Raw genomic sequence first — 19,924 nt, 5'->3', positions numbered from 1 at the left:
GCTTATCATCGAGAGGTCGATGCTATCGCAGGTCACTTCAAGGGTTATCAAGTTGAACATGTTGATCGCAGGAAAAATGAGGCGGCTGATGCTTTAAGCCGGTTAGGGTCTCAGCGTAAGCCGGTGCCACCTAACACTTTCCTGGATATTCTGCATAACCCTTCTGTCAAATTGCCTACAGAGGAGGATCTTGCTATTCCTGACCCGGAGGCACAATTGGTGGTGGCTCTTCATGCTATTCCTGATTGGACAGTTCCCTATTTGGCTTATATGACCTGGGGCGAGTTACCTGAGGATGAAAATTTGGCCAGACAGATAACCCGACGGTCTAAGTCAATGACTATTATCAATGGAGAATTGCATCATCGTAGTGTCACACGGGCGTTTCAACGTTGTGTTTCTCCTGAAGAAGGTTGTGAGATTCTACGAGAGATTCATGAAGGGGATTGTGGTCATCATGTCGGGTCTAAATCTCTCGTAGCCAAGGCTTTTTGTCATGGGTTCTATTGGCTAACGGCGAACGCTGATGCGGAGGATCTAGTCAGTAGATGTGATGGTTGTCAGAAGTTCTCACGGTGCGCTCATGTGCCGGCTCAAGAATTTAGGATGATTCCAATTACTTGGACGTTTGCAGTTTGGCGGCTTGATATGGTTGGGACTTTCAAAAGGTCCAAAGACAAAAAGACACTCCTCCTGGTGGCGGTTGATAAGTTTACGAAGTGGGTTGAAGCAGAGCCGGTCAGTAAATGTGACGTGGCGACGGCGGATCAATTCATGAAAAAGGTGATTTTCCATTTTGGTTTTCCTGATAGTATTATAACTGATAATGGCACTAATCTATCCAAGGGTGTCATGGAGGAATTTTTCCAACGTGAGCATATCCGGCTTGATGTATCATCAGTGGCTCACCCCCAGTCTAATGGTCAAGCGGAGAGAGCTAATCAAGAAATCCTGAGAGGCATCAAGCCCCGGCTTATGGTTCCTTTGCAGAGGACGCCAGGTTGTTGGGTGGAGTTACCCTCAGTATTATGGAGTATCAATACTACCCCCAACAGATCTACCGGTTACACGCCTTTCTTCATGGTTTACGGAGCAGAAGCGGTTCTCTCTAGTGACATCCGTCATGATTCACCCCGTGTGGCAGCTTATGTTGAAGCTGATAATGAAAAGGCACGTCAAGATGCACTTGACCGGTTAGATGAGGAGCATGACCTCATGGCGGCTCGATGAGCGATTTATCAGCAAGATCCGTGACCACAGCCGCCGGGTTAAGACCAGAACCTTTCAAGAAGGTGACTTGGTGCTCCAGCTTATTCATGATCAAACTGATATGCATAAACTATCCCCACATTGGGAAGGGCCTTTTGTGGTCAGCAAGAATCTGAACAAGGGTTCATACTACCTTGTCGATGTTCAAGACGACAAGGACTCACACACGTCAGAGGAGGAGACCCGTCGGCCGTGGAATATTGCTCATCTTCGGCCTTACTACAGTTGAGCCGCCGGCTCTTACAATGTACATATATTGACAATATATATATTATGATGATTATAATAAAGATGGCACCCCTGCTAATACAGGGCCTCTGTTTGTTTCATCTTAAAGAATAATGAGTCTATTTCACCACTTATGGTCACTTGGGGGCTTCCTGCTCATATTTGAAGCATCGATGTGAATATCCCTCTTGATTGGCTCAATGCCACACTTATGGTCACTTGGGGGCTTCCTGCTCATATTTGAAGCATAGCTGTGAATATCCCTCTTGATCGGCTCAATGCCACTCATGGTCACTTGGGGGCTTCCTGCTCATATTTGAAGCATAGCTGTGAATATCCCTCTTGATCGGCTCAATGCCACACTTATGGTCACTTAGGGGCTTCCTGCTCATATTTGAAGCATAGCTGTGAATATCTCTCTTGATCGGCTCAATGCCACACTTATGGTCACTTGGGGGCTTCCTGCTCATATTTGAAGCATAGCTGTGAATATCCCTCTTGATCGGCTCAATGCCACAAACCACTTGGGGGCTTCCTGCTCATTGAGCATAGCTGTGAATATCCTTCTTGGTCCAGCTCATATGCCATGGTTACAAAGCATGTGGGGTTTGATAACCCGGACTGGTTTCAGACTATAAGTCGCCAGTATATGATAATAGCTTATGTGCTTGGAGTTCTGGCTTAAAACTTTGGGATATTACCCCTTGCTGTATAAGGCGCTGCAAACCAATAGTATATGACAATTACACAGAACATTATGTGTCCAATCTTTCTGGGTTGACACCCTTACTGCATTGGTATGATAAGCCGGCAGTGTGATTAAATATCACAGGTATGATATTCTTTGATTCTATATGATTATGATTAAACTAGCCCTGGTTATGACCTATTTCAGTCACTAGTGGTTTATATAGGGTATTATGACCTGCCCCGCGGTAAACCGCCGGGGCACTTGTGATCTGTTTGTGTGCAGGGTATTGCTAAATCTGAACTGCATAAATCAATGTTATCATAAGCATAAAGTGGTCATTTTTCAACTGACGGATCAACAGTTTGCGCAAAACAAAATGTGCACGATGGCACAACAGATCAAAGTTTCACTAGCCGATTACATGACTTAATGAGCCAAAAAGATAAGTGTTTTTCGAAAGAACAAATGTTTAAACCGCCCAACAGATCAATCAGACAAAACCTTCTGGTTGCATCATATACAACTCTTCTTTAAGATATCCATTAAGGAATGCAGTTTTTACATCCATTTGCCAAATTTCATAATCATAAAATGCGGCAATTGCTAACATGATTCAGACGGACTTAAGCATCGCTACGGGTGAGAAGGTCTCATCGTAGTCAACTCCTTGAACTTGTCGAAAACCTTTTGCAACAAGTCGAGCATTGTAGACAGTAATATTACCGTCAGCATTAGTCTTCTTCTCAAAGATCCATTTATTCTCTATGGCCCGCCGATCATCGGGCAAGTCAACCAAAGCCCACACTTTGTTCTCATACATGGATTGCATCTCAGATTTCATGGCCTCAGGCCATTTTGCGGAATCTGGGCTCATCATCGCTTCCTCATAGTTTGTAGGTTCGTCATGGTTAAGTAACATGACCTCCAGAACAGGATTACCGTACCACTCTGGTGCGGATCTCACTCTGGTTGACCTACGAGGTTCGGTAGTAACTTGATCAGAAGTTTCATGACCATCATCATTAGCTTCCTCACTTACTGGTGTAGGAATCACTAGAACTGATTTCAGTGATGAACTACTTTCCAATAAGGGAGTAGGTACAATTACCTCATCAAGTTCTACTTTCCTCCCACTCACTTCTTTTGAGAGAAACTCCTTCTATAGAAAGGATCTATTCTTAGCAACGAATATCTTGCCCTTGGATCTGTGATAGAAGGTGTACCCAACAGTCTCCTTTGGGTATCCTATGAAGACACATTTCTCCGATTTGGGTTCGAGATTATCAGGTTGAAGCTTTTTCACATAAGCATCACAACCCCAAAATTTAAGAAACGACAACTTGGGTTTCTTGCCAAACCACAGTTCATAAGGTGTCATCTCAACAGATTTAGATGGCACCCTATTTAACGTGAATGCAGTCGTCTCTAAAGCATAACCCCAAAATGGTAGCGGTAAATCAGTGAGAGACATCATAGATCGCACCATATCTAATAAAGTGTGGTTATGACGTTCGGACACACCATTACGGTGTGGTGTTCCAGGTGGCGTGAGTTGCGAAACTATTCCGCATTGCTTCAAATGAAGTCCAAACTCATAACTCAAATATTCACTTCCACGATCAGATCGCAAAATACTTGATTTTCTTGTTGCGATGATTTTCCACTTCACTCTAAAACTCTTTGAACTTTTCAAATGTTTCATACTTATGTTTCATTAAGTAGATATACCCATATCTGCTCAAATCATCTGTGAAGGTGAGAAAATAATGATATCCGTTGCGAGCTTCAATGTTCATTGGACCACATACATCAGTATGTATGATTTCCAATAACTCTGTTGCTCGCTCCATTGTTCCGGAGAACAGAGTTTTAGTCATCTTTCCCATGAGGCATGGTTCGCAAGTACCAAGTGATTCCAGAAGTCCATCAGAATGGAGTTTCTTCATGCATTTTACACCAATATGACCTAAACAGCAGTGCCACAAATAAGTTGCACTATCATTATCAACTCTACATCTTTTGGCTTCAATACTATGAACATGTGTATCACTACTATCAAGATTTAGTAAAAATAGACTACTCATCAAGGGTGCATGACCATAAAAGATATTACTCATATAAATAGAACAACCATTATTCTCTGATTTAAATGAATAACCGTCTCACATCAAACAAGATCCAAATATAATGTTCATGCTCAACACTGGCACCAAATAACAATTATTTAGGTCTAAAACTAATCCCGAAGGTAGATGTAGAGGTAGTGTGCTGACGGCGATCACATCGACTTTGGAACCACTTCCCACGCGCATCGTCACCCCATCCTTAGCCAATCTTTACTTAATCCATAGCCCCTGTTTCGAGTTGCAAATGTCAGCAACTAAACCAGTATCAAATACCCAGGCACTACTGCGAGCATTAGTAAGGTACACATCAATAACATGTATATCAAATATACCTTCTCCGCCAAATACTTGGGGCAGTTCCGCTTCTAGTGACCAGTCCCTGTGCAGTAGAAGCACTCAGTCTCAGGTTTAGGTCCAGACTTGGGTTTCTTCACTTGAGTAGCAACTGGCTTGATGTTCTTCTTGAAGTTCCCCTTCTTCCCTTTACCCTTTTTCTTGAAACTAGTGGTCTTGTTGACCATCAACACTTGATGCTCCTTCTTGATTTCTACCTCTGTAGCCTTTAGCATTGCGAAGAGCTCGGGAATAGTCTTATCCATCCCTTGCATATTATAGTTCATCACGAAGCTCTTGTAGCTTTGTGGCAGTGATTGAAGAACTCTGTCAATGATGCCATCATCAGGAAGATTAACTCCCAGCTAAGTCAAGTGGTTGTGGTACCCAGACATTCTGAGTATATGTTCACTGACAGAACGATTCTCCTCCATTTTGTAGCTATAGAACTTATTGGAGACTTCATATATCTCAATCCGGGCATTTGCTTGAAATATTAACTTCAACTCCTGGAACATCTCATATGCTCCATGACGTTCAAAATGTCGTTGAAGTCCCGGTTCTAAGCCGTAAAGCATGGCACACTGAACTATCGAGTAGTCATCAGCTTTGCTCTGCCAGGTGTTCACAACATCTGGCATTGCTCCTGCAGCGGGTTTTTCACCTAGCGGTGCTTCCGGGACGTAATTCTTCTATGCAGCAATGAGGATAATCCTCAAGTTACGAGCCCAGTCCGTGTAGTTGCTACCATCATCTTTCAACTTAGCTTTCTCTAGGAACGCATTAAAATTCAACGGAACAACAACACAGGCCATCTATCTACAACAACATAGACATGCAAAATACTATCAGGTACTAAGTTCATGATAAATTAAAGTTCAATTAATCAAATTACTTAAGAACTCCCACTTAGATAGACATCTCTCTAATCTTCTAAGTGATCACGTGATCCATATCAACTAAACCATGTCCGATCATCACGTGAGATGGAGTAGTTTTCAATGGTGAACATCACTATGTTGATCATTTCTACTATATGATTCACGCTCGACCTTTTGGTCTCAGTGTTCCGAGGCCATATCTGCATATGCTAGGATGGTCAAGTTTAACCCGAGTATTCAGCGTGTGCAAAACTGACTTGCACCAGTTGTATGTGAACGTAGAGCTTATCACACCCGATCATCACGTGGTGTATCGGCACGACGAACTATAGCAACAGTGCATACTCAGGGAGAAAACTTGTACCTTAAAATTTAGTGAGAGATCATCTTATAATGCTACCACCGAACTAAGCAAAATAAGATGCATAAAGGATAAACATCACATGCGATCAATATAAGTGATATGATATGGCCATCATCATCTTGTGCCTTTGATCTCCATCTCCAAAGCACCGTCATGATCACCATCTTCACCGGCTTGACACCTTGATCTTCATCAAAGCATCATTGTCGTCTCGCCAACTATTGCTTCTATGACTATCGCTACCGCTTAGTGATAAAGTAAAGCAATTACATGGTGATTGCATTTCATACAATAAAGCGACAACCATATGGCTCCCGCCATTTGCCGATAACGCTGTTACAAAACATGATCATCTCATACAATAAAATTTAGCATCATGTCTTGACCATATCACATCACAACATGCCCTGCAAAAACAAGTTAGACATCCTCTACTTTGTTGTTGCAAGTTTTACGTGGCTACTACAGGCTGAGCAAGAACCGTTCTTACCTACGCATCAAAAACCACAACGCGGTATAGTGATTGTTTTTTGATCTTCAGAAAGAACCCTGTTCATTGAATCTGATTCAACTAAATTTGGAGAAACTGACACCCACCAGCCACCTGTGTGCGAAGCACGTCGGTAGAACCAGTCTCGCGTAAGCGTACGGGTAATGTCGGTCTGGGCCGCTTCATCCAACAATACCACCGAATCAAGAAACAACTAGTAACGGCAAGCAATATGTATATACCCACGCCCACAACTCCTTTGTGTTCTACTCGTGCATATAACATCTACGCATAAACCTGGATCGGATGCCATTGTTGGGGAATGCAGTAATTTCAAAAAAATTCATACGCACATGCAAGATCATGGTGATGCATAGCAACGAGAGGGGAGAGTGTTGTCCACGTACCCTCATAGAGCAGAAGCGTTATGACAACGCGGTTGATGTAGTCGTACGTCTTCACGACCGACCGATCCTAGTACCGAATGTACGGCACCTCCGCAATCTGCACACGTTCGACTCGGTGACGTCCCACGAACTCTCGATCCAGTAGAGTGTCGAGGGAGAGCTTCGTCAGCATGAAGGCGTGATGACGGTGATGATGATGCTACTGGAACAGGGCTTCGCCTAAGCACCACTACGATATGACCGAGGTGGATTATGGTGGAGGGGGGCACCGCACACGGCGAAGGGATCAATGATCAACTTGTGTGTCTATGCGGTGCCCCCTCCCCGTATATAAATGAGTGGAGCAGGGGGGAGGGCCGGCCCTCTATAGCGCGCCCTGGAGGAGTCCTACTCCCTCCGGGAGTAGGATCCCCCCTTCCCTAGTTGGACTAGGAGAGAAGGAAGGGGGAGAGAGGGAGGAAGGAAAGGGGGGCGCCGCCCCCCTTCCTAGTCCATTTCAGACCAGAGGGGGAGGGGGCGCGCGGCCTGCCCTGGCTGCCTCTCTCTCTCTCTCTCCACTAAAGCCCATTAGGGCCCATATACTCCCCGGGGGGTTCCGGTAACCCCCCGGTACTCTGGTATATGCCCGAACTAACTCAAAACCTTTCCGATGTCCAAACAGAGGCTTCCAATATATTAATCTTTATGTCTCGACTATTTCGAGACTCCTCGTCATGCCCGTGATCACATCCGGGACTCCGAACAACCTTCGGTTCATCAAAACACATAAACTCATAATACCGATAGTCACCGAACGTTAAGTGTTCGGACCCTACAGGTTTGAGAACTATGTAGAAATGACCGAGACATGTCTCCGGTCAATAACCAATAGTGGAACCTGGATGTTCATATTGGCTCCCACATATTCTAAGAAGATCTTTATCGGTCAAACCGCATAACGATATACGTTGTTCCCTTTGTCATCGGTATGTTACTTGCCTGAGATTCGATCGTCGGTATCTCAATACCTAGTCCAATCTCGTTACCGGCAAGTCTCTTTACTCATTCCGTAATGCATCATCCCACAACTAACTCATTAGTCACATTGCTTGCAAGGCTTATATTGATGTGCATTACCGAGAGGGCCCAGAGATACCTCTCTGACAATCGGAGTGACAAATCCTAATCTTGATCTATGCCAACTCAACAAACACCATGGGAGACACCTATAGAGCACCTTTATAATCACCCAGTTACGTTGTGACGTTTGGTAGCACACAAGGTGTTCCTCCGGTATTCCGGAGTTGCATGATTTCATAGTCATAGGAACATGTATAAGTTATGGAGAAAGCAATAGCAACAAACTAAACGATCATCGTGCTAAGCTAACGGATGGGTCAAGTCAATCACATCATTCTCTAATGATGTGATCCCGTTAATCAAATGACAACTCATGTCGATGGTTAGGAAACATAACCATCATTGATTCAACGAGCTAGTCAAGTAGAGGAAAACTAGTGACACTCTATTTGTCTATATATTCACACATGTACTAAGTTTCTGGTTAATACAATTCTAGCATGAATAATAAACATATATCATGATATAAGAAAATATAAATAATAACTTTATAATTGCCTCTAGGGCATATTTCCTTCAGTCTCCCACTTGCACTAGAGTCAATAATCTAGATTACATTGTAATGATTCTAACACCCATGGAGTCTTGGTGCTGATCATGTTTTGCTTGTGAGAGAGGCTTAGTCAACGGGTCTGCAACATTCAGATCCGTATGTATCTTGCAAATCTCTATGTCTCCATCCTTGACTTGATCGCGGATGGAATTGAAGCATCTCTTAATGTGCTTGTTTCTCTTGTGAAATCTGGATTCCTTTGCCAAGGCAATTGCACCAGTATTGTCACAAAAGATTTTCATTGGACCCAATGCACTAGGTATGACACCTAGATCGGATATGAACTCCTTCATCCAGACTCCTTCATTTGCTACTTCCGAAGCAGCTATGTATTCCGCTTCACACGTAGATCCCGCCATGACACTCTGCTTGGAACTGCACCAACTAACAGCTCCACCATTTAATAAAAACACGTATCCGGTTTGTGACTTAGAGTCATCCGGATCAGTGTCAAAGCTTGCATCGATGTAACCGTTTACGACGAGCTCTTTGTCACCTCCATAAACGAGAAACATATCCTTAGTCCTTTTCATGTATTTCAGGATGTTCTTGACCGCTGTCCAGTGATCCACTCCTGGATTACTTTGGTACCTCCCTGCTAGATTGGTAGCAAGGCACACATCAGGTCTGGTACACAGCATTGCATACATGATAGAGCCTATGGCTGAAGCATAGGGAACACCTTTCATTTTCTCTCTATCTTCTGCAGTGGTCGGGCATTGAGCTTGACTCAACTTCACACCTTGTAACACAAGCAAGAACCCTTTATTTGCTTGATCCATTTTGAACTTCTTCAAAACTTTATCAAGGTATGTGCTTTGTGAAAGTCCAATTAAGCGCCTTGATCTATCTCTATAGATCTTGATGCCCAATATATAAGCAGCTTCATCGAGGTCTTTCATTGAAAAATTCTTATTCAAGTATCCTTTTATGCTATTCAGAAATTCAGTATCATTTCCGATCAACAATAATATGTCATCTACATATAATATCAGAAATGCTACAGAGCTCCCACTCACTTTATTGTAAACACAGTCTTCTCCAAAAGTCTGTATAAAACCATATGCTTTGATCACACTATCAAAGTGTATATTCCAACTCCGAGAGGCTTGCACCAGTCCATAAATGGATCGATGGAGCTTGCACACTTTGTTAGCACCTTTTGGATCGACAATACCTTCTGGTTGCATCATATACAACTCTTATTTAAGATCTCCATTAAGGAATGCAGTTTTTACACCCATTTGCCAAATTTCATAATCATAAAATGTGGCAATTGCTAACATGATTTGGATAAACTTAAGCATCGCTACGGGTGAGAAGGTCTCATTGTAGTCAACTCCTTGAACTTGTCGAAAACCTTTTGCAACAAGTCAAGCTTTGCAGACAGTAATATTACCATCAGCGTCAGTCTTCTTCTTGAAGATCCATTTATTCTCTATGGCCTGCCGATCATTGGGCAAGTTAACCAAAGTCCACACTTTGTTCTCATACATGATCCCATCTCAGATTTCATGGCCTCAAGCCATTTTGCGGAATCTGGGCACATCATCGCTTCCTCATAGTTCGTAGGTTTGTCATGGTCAAGTAACATGACCTCTAGAACAGGATTATCGTACCACTCTGCTGCGGATCTCACTATGGTTGACGAGGTTCGGTAGTAACTTGATCAGAAGTTTCATGATCATCATCATTAGCTTCCTCACTTACTGGTGTAGGAATCACTGGAACTGATTTCAGTGATGAACTACTTTCCAATAAGGGAGCAGGTACAATTATCTCATCAAGTTCTACTTTCCTCCCACTCACTTCTTTCGAGAGAAACTCCTTCTCTAGAAAGGATCCATTCTTAGCAACAAATATCTTTCCTTCGGATCTGTGATAGAAGGTGTACCCAATAGTCTCCTTTGGGTATCCTATGATGACACATTTCTCCGATTTGGGTTTGAGCTTATCAGGTTGAAGCTTTTTCACATAAGCATCGCAACCCCAAACTTTAAGAAACGACAACTTGGGTTTCTTGCCAAACCACAGTTCATAAGGTGTCGTATCAACGGATTTAGATGGTGCCCTATTTAACGTGAATGTAGCCGTCTCTAAAGCATAACCCCAAAACGATAGTGGTAAATCAGTGAGAGACATCATAGATCGCACCATATCCAATAAAGTGCGGTTACGACGTCCGGACACACCATTATGTTGTGGTGTTCCAGGTGGCGTGAGTTGCGAAACTATTCCGCATTGTTTCAAATGAAGTCCAAACTCATAACTCAAATATTCACGTCCACGATCAGATCGTAGAAACTTGATTTTCTTGTTATGATGATTTTCCACTTCACTCTGAAATTCTTTGAACTTTTCAAACGTTTCAGACTTATGTTTCATTAAGTAGATATACCCATATCTGCTCAAATCATCTATGAAGGTGAGAAAATAACGATATCCGCCGCGAGCTTCAATGTTCATTGGACCACATACATCAGTATGTATGATTTCCAATAACTCTGTTGCTCGCTCCATTGTTCCGGAGAACGGAGTTTTAGTCATCTTACCCATGAGGCATGGTTCACAAGTACCAAGTGATTCATAATCAAGTGATTCCAGAAGTCCATCAGAATGGAGTTTTTTCATGCGTTTTACACCAATATGACCTGAACGGTAGTGCCACAAATAAGTTGCACTATTGTCGGTGTCGAAACCGGAGGATCTCGGGTAGGGGGTCCCGAACTGTGCATCTGAGGTTGATGGTAACAGGAGACAGGGAACACATTCTTTACCCAGGTTCGGGCCCTCTGGATGGAGGTAAAACCGTACGTCCTACTAGATTAATATTGAAGAGTATGGGGGTTACAAGAGTTGATCTACCACGAGATCGTAATGGCTAAAACCCTAGAAGTCTAGCCTATCTGATTATGATTGTTTCTACAGACTAAACCCTCCAGTTTATATAGACACCGAAGGGGACTAGGGTTATACAAAGTCGGTTACATAGAAAGGAAATAGTATATCCGGCCGTCTGGCTTGCCGTCCACGCAAAGAAGAGTCCTATCCGGACACAGGAGAAAGTCTTCCATCTTGTATCTTCATGGCCCAATAATCCGGCCCATGTCCAACAGACCGGACGCCCGAGGACCGCTTAGTCCAGGACTCCCTCAGTAGCCCCCTAACCAGACTTCAATGACGAGGTGTCCAGCGTGCAGATTGTCTTAGGCATTGCAAGGCGGGTTCCCCCTTCGATTACTTCAAAGTCCCCGACTTAAAAGAGTGGTATTCAAATTTTCCATTTAATGTAGCGCCCATCGACTTCCATGCCTTCCCGACTTCAATCTCCACATGGCGAGCGAATACGAGAGGTCGGGGTATTTTTGCACATACCACCCTGACCATTCAAAAGAGGTGCCTATTTAAAGATAATAGTGTTGGGTTACGTAGTAATTTCAAAAAATTTCCTACGCACATGCAAGATCATCGTGATGCATAGCAACGAGAGGGGAGAGTGTGATCTACGTACCCTTGTAGATCAACAACGGAAGCGTTAGCATAATGTGGTTGATGTAGTCGTACGTCTTCACAGCCCGACCGATCAAGCACCGAAACTACGGCACCTCCGAGTTCTAGCACACGTTCAGCTCGATGACGATCCCCGGACTCCGATCCAGCAAAGTGTCGGGGAAGAGTTCCATCAGCACGACGGCGTGGTGACGATCTTGATGTTCAACCGTCGCAGGGCTTCGCCTAAGCACCGCTACAATATGACTGAGGTGTAATATCATGGAGGGGGGCACCGCGCACGGCTAAGGAACGATCACGAAGATCAACTTGTGTCTCTAGGGGTGCCCCTGCCTCCGTATATAAAGGATCTAAGGGGGGTGTGGCCGGCCAGGAGGGGCGCGCCAGGAGGAGTCCTACTCCCTCCGGGAGTAGGATTCCCCCCCTTTCCTAGTTGAAATAGGATTCGGGAGGGGGGAAAGAGGAGAGAGAGAAGGAAGGGGGGCACCGACCCCCCCTCTCTCCTTTTCCTATTCGGACTAGGGGGGGAGGGGCGCGCAGCCCAGCCCTGGCCACCTCTCCTCTCTTCCACTAAGGCCCACTAAGGCCCATATACCTCCCGGGGGGTTCCCGTAACCTCCCGGTACTCCGGTAAAATCCCGATTTCACCCGGAACACTTCCGATATCCAAATATAGGCTTCCAATATATCAATCTTTATGTCTCGACCATTTCGAGACTCCTCGTCATGTCCGTGATCACATCCGGGACACCGAACAAACTTCGGTACATCAAAACTCATAAACTCATAATATAACTGTCATCGAAACCTTAAGCGTGCGGACCCTACGGGTTTGAGAACAATGTATACATGACCGAGACATGTCTCCGGTCAATAACCAATAGCGGAACCTGGATGCTCATATTGGCTCCTACATATTCTACGAAGATCTTTTATCGGTCAGACCGCATAACAACATACGTTGTTCCCTTTGTCATCGGTATGTTACTTGCCCGAGATTCAATCGTCGGTATCTTAATACCTAGTTCAATCTCGTTACCGGCAAGTCTCTTTACTCGTTCCGTAATACATCATCTCGCAACTAACTCATTAGTTGCAATTCTTTCAAGGCTTATGTGATGTGCATTACCTACCTCTCCGACAATCGGAGTGACAAATCCTAATCTCGAAATACAGCCAACCCAACAAGTACCTTCGGAGACACCTGTAGAGCACCTTTATAATCACCCAGTTATGTTGTGACGTTTGGTAGCACACAAAGTGTTCCTTCGGTAAACGGGATTTGCATAATCTCATAGTCATAGGAACATGTATAAGTCATGAAGAAAGCAATAGCAACATACTAAACGATCAAGTGCTAAGCTAACAGAATGGGTCAAGTCAATCACATCATTCTCCTAATGATGTGATCCCGTTAATCAAATGACAACTCATGTCTATGGTTAGGAAACATAACCATCTTTGATCAACGAGCTAGTCAAGTAGAGGCATACTAGTGACACTCTGTTTGTCTATGTATTCACACATGTATTATGTTTCTGGTTAATACAATTCTAGCATGAATAATAAACATTTATCATGATATAAGGAAATAATTAATAACTTTATTATTGCCTCTAGGGCATATTTCCTTCAGTCTCCCACTTGCACTAGAGTCAATAATCTAGATCACATCGCCATGTGATTTAACATCAATAGTTCACATCTTTATGTGATTGGTTCACATCTCCATGTGACTAACACCCAAAGGGTTTACTAGATTCAATAATCTAGTTCACATCGCTATGTGATTAAGACCCAAAAAGTGACCATGTTTTGCTTGTGAGAGAAGTTTAGTCAACGGGTCTGCCACATTCAGATCCACATGTATTTTGCAAATTTCTATGTCAACAATGCTCTACATGGAGCTACTCTAGCTAATTGCTCCCACTTTCAATATGTATCCAGATTGAGACTTAGAGTCATCTGGATCAGTGTCAAAACTTGCATCGACGTAACCCTTTACGATGAACCTTTTGTCACCTCCGTAATCGAGAAACATATCCTTATTCCAGTAAGGATAATTTTGACCGCTGTCCATTGATCTACTCCTAGATCACTATTGTACTCCCTCTCTTAACACAGTGTATGGTATACAATAGATCTGGTACACAGCATGGCATACTTTATAGAACCTATGACTGAGGCATAGGGAATGACTTTCATTCTCTTTCTATCTTCTGCCGTGGTCGGGCTTTGAGTCTTACTCAACTTCACACCTTGTAACACAGGCAAGAACTCTTTCTTTGACTGCTCCATTTTGAACTACTTCAAAATCTTGTCAAGGTTTGTACTTATTGAAAAAACTTATCAAGCGTCTTGATCTATCTCTATAGATCTTGATGCTCAATATGTAAGCAGCTTCACCGGGGTCTTTCTTTGAAAAACTCCTTTCAAACACTCCTTTATGCTTTGCAGAATAATTCTACATTATCTCTGATCAACAATATGTCATTCACATATACTTATCAGAAATGCTGTAGTGCTCCCACTCACTTTCTAGTAAATACAGGTTTCACCGCAAGTCTGTATAAAACTATATGCTTTGATCAACTTATCAAAGCGTATATTCCAACTCCGAGATGCTTGCACCAGTCCATAAATGGATCGCTGGAGCTTGCATATTTTGTTAGCACCTTTAGGATTGACAAAACCTTCTTGCTGGATCACATACAACTCTTCTTTAATAAATCCATTAAGGAATGCAGTTTTGTTTATCCATTTGCCAGATTTCATAAAATGCGGCAATTGCTAACATGATTCGGACAGACTTAAGCATAGATACGAGTGAGAAACTCTCATCGTAGTCAACACCTTGAACTTGTCGAAAACTTTTGCGACAATTCTAGCTTTGTAGATAGTAACACTACTATCAGTGTCCGTCTTCCTCTTGAAGATCCATTTATTATCAATGGCTTGCTGATCATCGGGCAAGTCCACCAAAGTCCACACTTTGTTCTCATACATGGATCCTATCTCAGATTTCATGGCCTCAAGCCATTTATCGGAATCTGGGCTCATCATCGCTTCCTCATAGTTCGTAGGTTCGTCATGGTCAAGTAACATGACCTCCAGAATAAGATTACCGTACCACTCTAGTGCGGATCTCACTCTGGTTGACCTACGAGGTTTGGTAGTAACTTGATCCGAAGTTACATGATCATCATCATTATCTTCCTCACTAATTGGTGCAGGAGTCACAGGAACAGATTTCTGTGATGAACTACTTTCCAATTATGGAGCAGGTACAGTTACCTCATCAAGTTCTACTTTCCTCCCACTCACTTCTTTCGAGAGAAACTCCTTCTCTAGAAAGGATCCATTCTTAGCAACGAATGTCTTGCCTTCGGATCTGTGATAGAAGGTGTACCCAACTGCCTCCTTTGGGTATCCTATGAAGACATATTTCTCCGATTTGGGTTTGAGCTTATCAGGATGAAACTTTTTCATACAAGCATCGCAACCCCAAACTTTAAGAAACGACAACTTTGGTTTCTTGCCAAACCATAGTTCATAATGCGTCATCTCAACGGATTTTGATGGTGCCCTATTTAACGTGAATGCAGCTGTCTCTAATGCATGACCCCAAAACGATAGTGGTAAATCGGTAAGAAACATCATAGATTGTACTATATCCAATAAAGTACGGTTATGATGTTCGGACACACCATTATGCTGTGGTGTTCCAGGTGGCATGAATTTGTGAAACTATTCCACATTGTTTTAATTGAAGACCAAACTCGTAACTCAAATATTCGTCTCCGCGATCAGATCGTGGAAACCTTATCTTCTTGTCACGATGATTTTCCACTTCACTCTGAAATTCTTTGAACTGTTCAAATGTTTCAGACTTATGTTTCATCAAGTAGATATCCCTATATCTGCTCAAATCATCTGTGAAGGTCAGAAAATAATGATACCTGCTGCAAGCCTTAATATTCATCGGACCACATACATCAGTATGTATGATTTCCAACAAATCTGTTGCTTGCTTCATTGTTCCGGACAACAGCGTCTTAGTCATCTTGCCCATAAGGCATGGTTCGCAAGCATCAAGTGATTCATAATCAAGTGATTCCAAAAGCCCATCAGCATGGAGTTTCTTCATGCGCTTTACACCAATATGACCTAAACGGCAGTGCCACAATGTAGCGACCAGACCTCAAACAGTCTGATCTCTGTGCTCCGGTGTCATCCCTGGATCAGTAATGCTGACACCACACAGTACTCGGAGGATTTATAGCAGAGTAGCAATCACACACTTATTACATCGAGTGTCTCAAAAGAGAACTTATTACAATAAATATGGCTTAAGGCCATCTAGTGACGATAACAGCGGAAGGCTTGGAAGATAAGTGAGTCCATCAACTCCAACGGCATCACTGAGTATAGAACCACGACCTAAAGACTCCTTAATCGTCGTCTGAAAAGTCTGCAACATTAACATTGCAGCCCAAAAACGGGTCAGCACATGGAATATGCTGGCAAGATAACACATAGAGAGTAATGGAATGCAACAGCTACACTACATGCATATTTGGCTGGTGGAAAGCTCTATGGTTACAGTTTTTGCGTAAAGCCAAATTTTCCCTACTACAAAGGAATAAATTTAATTACTATCATGGTGGTTGTGAAACATTGAGAATGGTTGACAGCATTCTCAAACCCAATCAAGTAACATCATTAAAACCCATCAAAATTAATTTAGAGTAACATGTTGAGATTCACATGAAAATCCAGGTACCAGATACTCAAGATTTGTCCATAACCGGGGACACGGCTAACCATGATTAGTTTATTACACTCTGCAGAGGTTTGCGCACTTTTCCCCACAAGACTCGATCGCCTCCATTTGGTTTCTCGCACTACAGGGTGTTTGAGAAAATGGATGACCGAGACATAGTCTTTCAGAAGCGCTAGCACCTTACGATCGGGTAGACCGTACCACCTACATCCCCTACATCTGCTAGTCTACCACTGTAAGAGTTCGCACAACTTAGTCAACTATGCCAGAGCCCATATTGGCTTGTGGCTGCACACGGAAGTTTCTAGTATGAATAATCTCATGATCCCTTTGGACATGGGTGGCGGTCCAATAAAAACAGGCAAGTCCTGGAAACCCCAGGTGCCTCAATCCACCCAGATGTGTGTTAGGTTGCCACCTTAGATAAACCATTAATTACAATCTCACATCTGTCATGGATATCACTCACCCAATCCACGTCTACTAGCATAGCATATAAGCAAACGTAGAAGTAACTCCCAAAGGTTTGATAATAAACAGGTAATAGGTACTACCTCATCTAATTCCCATCCCACAATTTAATTAGATCCTAATCATGCAATGTGTGAGGATTGATCTAATGCAATAAAACTGGGTTGTAGAAAAGGTATGATCAAAGTGTTACTTGCCTTGCTGATGATCCGCGTAACCTAGAGATTCGAAGTAACAGGCGGCGCACTCCGGGTATTCTATCGCAGAAAAACAACAAGCATACAATAAGTACTCATCTAATGCACAGGTAAAACTCAAATTGAAGATCTAACCAGAAAGTTCAACTTAAGAACTCCGGTTGGCAAAAAGAATCAAATCGAATGAAGCAAAAGAAATCAAACGGCGAAAGAAAACAACTTCATTCTAGTAATCTGGATCTAGGGCAAATTTTACTGTAGCAAAAACATGTTTAAGTTGATTATTCGGAAAGAGGGTTTCGAGATGAAACTCCAGGCGCTTGAATCGCCTGATTCCGATAAACGAGCGAAAAGTTATACTAAAACGAAAATCGGATCAGAAATCGCGATCAGAAAATAACCGCGGAAAATCCGAAAAAAAAGACAAACGACGAACAGAATTTTTTTTAAAAAAAACTGCACGAAAAACGAGGCGACGGCGGCGAACTTCGGGCGGCGCGCTCCGGCAACGGCGGCGGCGGACAGAGGCTAGGGTTAGGGTTTCGTGGGGCTGGCTCTCGGCCGGGCCTCTCTCTCTCTCGGGCTGGCTCGGGCGGCTTATAAAGGCCCCGGGCCAGGGAGTCCTGGCCGGGTACGGCCCGAAGTCGGTTTGCGTTTTTTTTAAATCCGCTCGGAAGAAAAATAAAAAGAAATACTAAACGGACTCCAAAAATCATGAAATAAATTTTGCCGGGTTTCTAAAATTAAGCCCGATAAAGTGAACATTTATCTGGGCCCAAACTACAACTTTGAAAAACGCGCATTTTTCCTAAATTCAAATAAAAATACCGAAAAACTCCGAAATAAATCTTATTTGATTTTTTATTAAATCTTCAATATTTCTATATTTTGGGAAAGTCATTTTGTTCCCTCTCTCATATTTTTGTAATAGAAATAATTGATGATAAAATAAATAAAATCAAATGATCCTGTTTACATAATTTGAGAAAACTCAAATATGTAAGTAACGAAATCCCCAACTCTCTCCGTGGGTCCTTGAGTTGCTTAGGATTTTCTAGGATCAAAACCAAAAGCAAAATAAAATATGATATGCATGATGACCTAGTGTATAACATTCCAAATTGAAAATTTGGGATGTTACAAACCTACCCCCCTTAAGATGAATCTCGCCCTCGAGATTCGGGTTGGCTAGAAAATAGGTGAGGGTGGTCTTTGAGCAAATCTTCCTCTCGCTCCCAGGTGGCTTCATCCTCCGTATAGTGGCTCCACTGAACTTTGCAAAACTTGATAACCTTGCTACGAGTAACTCGGCTGGCAAACTCGAGGATCTTGACTGGTTTCTCCTCATAGGTCAAATTGTTATCCAACTGAATTGCTTCTAATGGTACTGTGTCTCTCAAAGGTATGTCAGCCATCTCCGCGTGACACTTCTTCAACTGAGAAACGTGGAACACATCATGCACTCCGGCCAATCTTTCTGGCAATTCCAACTTGTAGGCCACTTCTCCCATACGCTCCAAAACTCGATATGGTCCTACAAATCGTGGCGCTAACTTCCCCTTAACTCCAAAACGCTTAATCCCTCGAAGTGGGGATACTCAAAGATAAGCTCTATCTCCGACTTCGTAAACTGTCTCCTTGCGTTTAGAATCTGCGTAGCTCTTCTGCCTGGACTGGGCTACCTTGAGCCTATCGCGAATCAACTTCACCTTCCGTTCAGACTCTTTAATCAAATCTGGTCCAAACAACTGGCGGTCTCCAACTTCGTCCCATGACAACGGTGTCCTGCACCTCCTTCCATACAAAGCTTCGAAAGGTGCCATCTTCAAACTGGTCTGATAGCTATTATTGTAAGAAAACTCTGCATATGGCAAATTATCGTCCCAACTAGATCCATAATCTAGCGCACAAGCTCTCAGCATATCTTCCAAAATCTGATTGACTCTCTCAGTCTGTCCATCTGTCTGCGGGTGAAAAGCTGTACTAAACTCTAGCCTAGTACCCAAAGTCTCATGCAACTGCTTCCAGAACTTTGAGGTAAACTGGGTTCCTCTATCTGATACAATACTCCTTGGAACTCCATGCAGACATACGATCCTGGTCATGTATATCTTTGCCAACTTAGCACTGGTGTAGGTGGTCTTTACTGGGATGAAATGTGCTACCTTCGTCAATCGATCAACTACAACCCAAATCGAGTCATAGCCTGAACGAGTCCTTGGTAATCCCGTGATAAAATCCATGCCTAGCTTATCCCACTTCCATTCAGGTATCGGCAATGGTTGCAACAATCCTGCTGGCTTCTGATGTTCTGCCTTTACTCTCTGACATACATCACAAACTGCTACATACTCCGCAATATCCTTCTTCATTCCGGTCCACCAGAAAATATCCTTCAAATCCAAATACATCTTGGTATTTCCTGGGTGAATCGAATACGGTGAGTCATGTGCCTCTTGCAGAATCAACTTTCTGATCTCCGGGTCATTGGGCACGTAAACA

Source organism: Triticum urartu, chromosome 4 (genome assembly GCF_003073215.2).
Source record: "Triticum urartu cultivar G1812 chromosome 4, Tu2.1, whole genome shotgun sequence".
In the NCBI taxonomy this organism is placed as follows: domain Eukaryota; kingdom Viridiplantae; phylum Streptophyta; class Magnoliopsida; order Poales; family Poaceae; genus Triticum; species Triticum urartu.
Note: the sequence above shows the minus strand (reverse complement) of the source record.